We start from the raw sequence: 5,481 nt of genomic DNA on the forward strand, positions 1-5,481 counted from the left end.
TGGTGTTCGTACAACCATCAGTAAACATGTGAACCAACGACGATCGAAGGAATAAATTCCGTTCTCAGCATCGCTGGCTATGATCGGGCAATTTACGGGCTTGCAATCCTCCTATGCACCTGGCAATGTATGGTAGTGTTTCCTGCTGCTTTCCTGATTTGGATGTGTACCATGGCCTTTATCAGGCACTCTCTACTAGCTCCGGAATCGAACCCTGATTCCCGCTTCCCGTCACAACCATGGTAGTCCTCTACACTACCATCAATAGTTGATGGGGCACAGTCAAGTGAAAGATCGGTACCAGACTTCAACTCAATCGGCCGATTGGTTTAACTAATAAGTGCACCGGTTCTACCACCTTCAGAAGCAGCATTCCCGGCCTGTTGCATGTATTAGCTCTGGTTTTCATCAATCTTCCCCTGCTGTGTTATACTGAGCTTATGCGGTTTCTCGATTGTCGTGCAAAGTGTGTTATCACACATACCCAATATGCTCAACTCTCATGTTCGTTTGACGCACCAAACTTTATTAGTGATGCACCACACAACAGGTTTTAATATACGCGATCGTGTGTGATTCAGTGTGAACTTGGTGCGCCAAGTCCATTTGTGATGCATCACTTAGCTAACCATCTTTCGGGACTGTTTAGGGTATGTGCTCCTCCACATCTATGCTTACTCGTACACATTCTCTGTCAATAGGTTTAAGATCGGGCATTCTACCATATCATTGCCTTAATGCTTTCAAATCAAGGCTACCAGGGTAGCCTAATTGCGTTCGAAACTCAACTTGTGAGCTGTCGGCCCTAGAAGTTTTTTAGGCTGCTAGGACCTCTCTCTATATTTTGCCTTTGGACTTCTCGAAGCTCAACTTGTGAGCAGTTCCATGCACCACTACCCGTATCTCTTAGCTTAGTTCTAGCCATGTGCGTTCAAAGCTCAACGTTAAGCTGTGTCCTGCACCACAATCGTTATATAATAAGCTTATCTCTAAGCTTTTTGCGTTCAATGCTCAACGTTAAGCTATCCCTTCGCTTAGAACCTCGCTCTACATTTTGCCTTTGGACTTCTCGAAGCTCAACTTGTGAGCAGTTCCATGCACCACTATAGGTATCTCTTAGCTTAGTTCTAGCCATGTGCGTTCAAAGCTCAACGTTAAGCGGCCTCATGCACCACAACCCTTGTATCTTAAGCTTATCTCTAAGCTTTTTTGCGTTCAATGCTCAACGTTAAGCTATCCCTTCGCTTAGAACCTCGCTCTACATTTTGCCTTTGGACTTCTCGAAGCTCAACTTGTGAGCAGTTCCATGCACCACTATAGGTATCTCTTAGCTTAGTTCTAGCCATGTGCGTTCAAAGCTCAACGTTAAGCGGCCTCATGCACCACAACCCTTGTATCTTAAGCTTATCTCTAAGCTTTTTTGCGTTCAATGCTCAACGTTAAGCTATCCCTTCGCTTAGAACCTCGCTCTATATTCAACTTTCAGATACCTCAAAGCTCAACTTATGTGGTCTGCTATTGCTCTTGAACGGGTACAATATCTGACAGAGGGGGGTTTTTGGCCCAAATTATGCATTATTAGTTTAACCTCCGTCGCAGAACCACATTTGACCAGGTCGAGAAAAAAAATTTTTTCGTGACGACCTGGTCCCCCATAGTAGGGAATGAACATGACATCTTAACCATATTTGACCATTTTCAAATTTCTCGTCGCGGAATCATGACTTTACTAGTAAAATTTGTTCCGGGTAGGGACCTCCCATACAAAATTTTCATCGCTCCAAAAGTGATTTCGTTTCACTTTTCAACATTTACAAGGTCCATAAATCATGTTTTGAGACGATATGGAAAAAAAAATTTTTTGCCCGTCTCGACCAACTCGACCGATGGTGACCACAGCAGGGTGCTCCATACAAATTTTCCTTATGTGGAATTTTCAGTGTAAAATAAGGTTTCTCCAATCGATCGCGGGTTTCACTTTTCATCATTTGCTAGGTCTAACTATGATGTTTTGAGTGGTCCCGCAAAAATTTTTTCTCTTGGCCAGTCGACCCTTTCGTCCATGTCGGTGTGTTCTGCAGTAGGGTGCTCCATACAAATTTTCCTTATGTGGAATTTTTCAGTGTAAAATAAGGTTTCTCCAATCGATCGCGGGTTTCACTTTTCATCATTTGCTAGGTCTAACTATGATGTTTTGAGTGGTCCCGCAAAAATTTTTTCTTGGACCGGGCCTTCCTTCCCGGCCCTGTCGGTGTGTTCTGCAGTAGGGTGCTCCATACAAATTTTCCTTATGTGGAATTTTTCAGTGTAAAATAAGGTTTCTCCAATCGATCGCGGGTTTCACTTTTCATCATTTGCTAGGTCTAACTATGATGTTTTGAGTGGTCCCGCAAAAATTTTTTCTTGGACCGGGCCTTCCTTCCCGGCCCTGTCGGTGTGCTCTGCAGTAGGGTGCTCCATACAAATTTTCCTTATGTGGAATTTTTCAGTGTAAAATAAGGTTTCTCCAATCGATCGCGGGTTTCACTTTTCATCATTTGCTAGGTCTAACTATGATGTTTTGAGTGGTCCCGCAAAAATTTTTTCTTGGACCGGGCCTTCCTTCCCGGCCCTGTCGGTGTGCTCTGCAGTAGGGTGCTCCATACAAATTTTCCTTATGTGGAATTTTTCAGTGTAAAATAAGGTTTCTCCAATCGATCGCGGGTTTCACTTTTCATCATTTGCTAGGTCTAACTATGATGTTTTGAGTGGTCCCGCAAAAATTTTTTCTTGGACCGGGCCTTCCTTCCCGGCCCTGTCGGTGTGCTCTGCAGTAGGGTGCTCCATACAAATTTTCCTTATGTGGAATTTTTCAGTGTAAAATAAGGTTTCTCCAATCGATCGCGGGTTTCACTTTTCATCATTTGCTAGGTCTAACTATGATGTTTTGAGTGGTCCCGCAAAAATTTTTTCTTGGACCGGGCCTTCCTTCCCGGCCCTGTCGGTGTGCTCTGCAGTAGGGTGCTCCATACAAATTTTCCTTATGTGGAATTTTTCAGTGTAAAATAAGGTTTCTCCAATCGATCGCGGGTTTCACTTTTCATCATTTGCTAGGTCTAACTATGATGTTTTGAGTGGTCCCGCAAAAATTTTTTCTTGGACCGGGCCTTCCTTCCCGGCCCTGTCGGTGTGCTCTGCAGTAGGGTGCTCCATACAAATTTTCCTTATGTGGAATTTTTCAGTGTAAAATAAGGTTTCTCCAATCGATCGCGGGTTTCACTTTTCATCATTTGCTAGGTCTAACTATGATGTTTTGAGTGGTCCCGCAAAAATTTTTTCTTGGACCGGGCCTTCCTTCCCGGCCCTGTCGGTGTGTTCTGCAGTAGGGTGCTCCATACAAATTTTCCTTATGTGGAATTTTTCAGTGTAAAATAAGGTTTCTCCAATCGATCGCGGGTTTCACTTTTCATCATTTGCTAGGTCTAACTATGATGTTTTGAGTGGTCCCGCAAAAATTTTTTCTTGGACCGGGCCTTCCTTCCCGGCCCTGTCGGTGTGCTCTGCAGTAGGGTGCTCCATACAAATTTTCCTTATGTGGAATTTTTCAGTGTAAAATAAGGTTTCTCCAATCGATCGCGGGTTTCACTTTTCATCATTTGCTAGGTCTAACTATGATGTTTTGAGTGGTCCCGCAAAAATTTTTTCTTGGACCGGGCCTTCCTTCCGGCCCTGTCGGTGTGCTCTGCAGTAGGGTGCTCCATACAAATTTTCCTTATGTGGAATTTTTCAGTGTAAAATAAGGTTTCTCCAATCGATCGCGGGTTTCACTTTTCATCATTTGCTAGGTCTAACTATGATGTTTTGAGTGGTCCCGCAAAAATTTTTTCTTGGACCGGGCCTTCCTTCCCGGCCCTGTCGGTGTGCTCTGCAGTAGGGTGCTCCATACAAATTTTCCTTATGTGGAATTTTTCAGTGTAAAATAAGGTTTCTCCAATCGATCGCGGGTTTCACTTTTCATCATTTGCTAGGTCTAACTATGATGTTTTGAGTGGTCCCGCAAAAATTTTTTCTTGGACCGGGCCTTCCTTCCCGGCCCTGTCGGTGTGTTCTGCAGTAGGGTGCTCCATACAAATTTTCCTTATGTGGAATTTTTCAGTGTAAAATAAGGTTTCTCCAATCGATCGCGGGTTTCACTTTTCATCATTTGCTAGGTCTAACTATGATGTTTTGAGTGGTCCCGCAAAAATTTTTTCTTGGACCGGGCCTTCCTTCCCGGCCCTGTCGGTGTGCTCTGCAGTAGGGTGCTCCATACAAATTTTCCTTATGTGGAATTTTTCAGTGTAAAATAAGGTTTCTCCAATCGATCGCGGGTTTCACTTTTCATCATTTGCTAGGTCTAACTATGATGTTTTGAGTGGTCCCGCAAAAATTTTTTCTTGGACCGGGCCTTCCTTCCCGGCCCTGTCGGTGTGCTCTGCAGTAGGGTGCTCCATACAAATTTTCCTTATGTGGAATTTTTCAGTGTAAAATAAGGTTTCTCCAATCGATCGCGGGTTTCACTTTTCATCATTTGCTAGGTCTAACTATGATGTTTTGAGTGGTCCCGCAAAAATTTTTTCTTGGACCGGGCCTTCCTTCCCGGCCCTGTCGGTGTGCTCTGCAGTAGGGTGCTCCATACAAATTTTCCTTATGTGGAATTTTTCAGTGTAAAATAAGGTTTCTCCAATCGATCGCGGGTTTCACTTTTCATCATTTGCTAGGTCTAACTATGATGTTTTGAGTGGTCCCGCAAAAATTTTTTCTTGGACCGGGCCTTCCTTCCCGGCCCTGTCGGTGTGTTCTGCAGTAGGGTGCTCCATACAAATTTTCCTTATGTGGAATTTTTCAGTGTAAAATAAGGTTTCTCCAATCGATCGCGGGTTTCACTTTTCATCATTTGCTAGGTCTAACTATGATGTTTTGAGTGGTCCCGCAAAAATTTTTTCTTGGACCGGGCCTTCCTTCCCGGCCCTGTCGGTGTGCTCTGCAGTAGGGTGCTCCATACAAATTTTCCTTATGTGGAATTTTTCAGTGTAAAATAAGGTTTCTCCAATCGATCGCGGGTTTCACTTTTCATCATTTGCTAGGTCTAACTATGATGTTTTGAGTGGTCCCGCAAAAATTTTTTCTTGGACCGGGCCTTCCTTCCCGGCCCTGTCGGTGTGCTCTGCAGTAGGGTGCTCCATACAAATTTTCCTTATGTGGAATTTTTCAGTGTAAAATAAGGTTTCTCCAATCGATCGCGGGTTTCACTTTTCATCATTTGCTAGGTCTAACTATGATGTTTTGAGTGGTCCCGCAAAAATTTTTTCTTGGACCGGGCCTTCCTTCCCGGCCCCTGTCGGTGTGCTCTGCAGTAGGGTGCTCCATACAAATTTTCCTTATGTGGAATTTTTCAGTGTAAAATAAGGTTTCTCCAATCGATCGCGGGTTTCACTTTTCATCATTTGCTAGGTCTAACTA

The sequence above is a fragment of the Anopheles marshallii genome, assembly GCF_943734725.1.
Source record: "Anopheles marshallii chromosome X unlocalized genomic scaffold, idAnoMarsDA_429_01 X_unloc_261, whole genome shotgun sequence".
In the NCBI taxonomy this organism is placed as follows: Eukaryota; Metazoa; Arthropoda; class Insecta; order Diptera; family Culicidae; genus Anopheles; species Anopheles marshallii.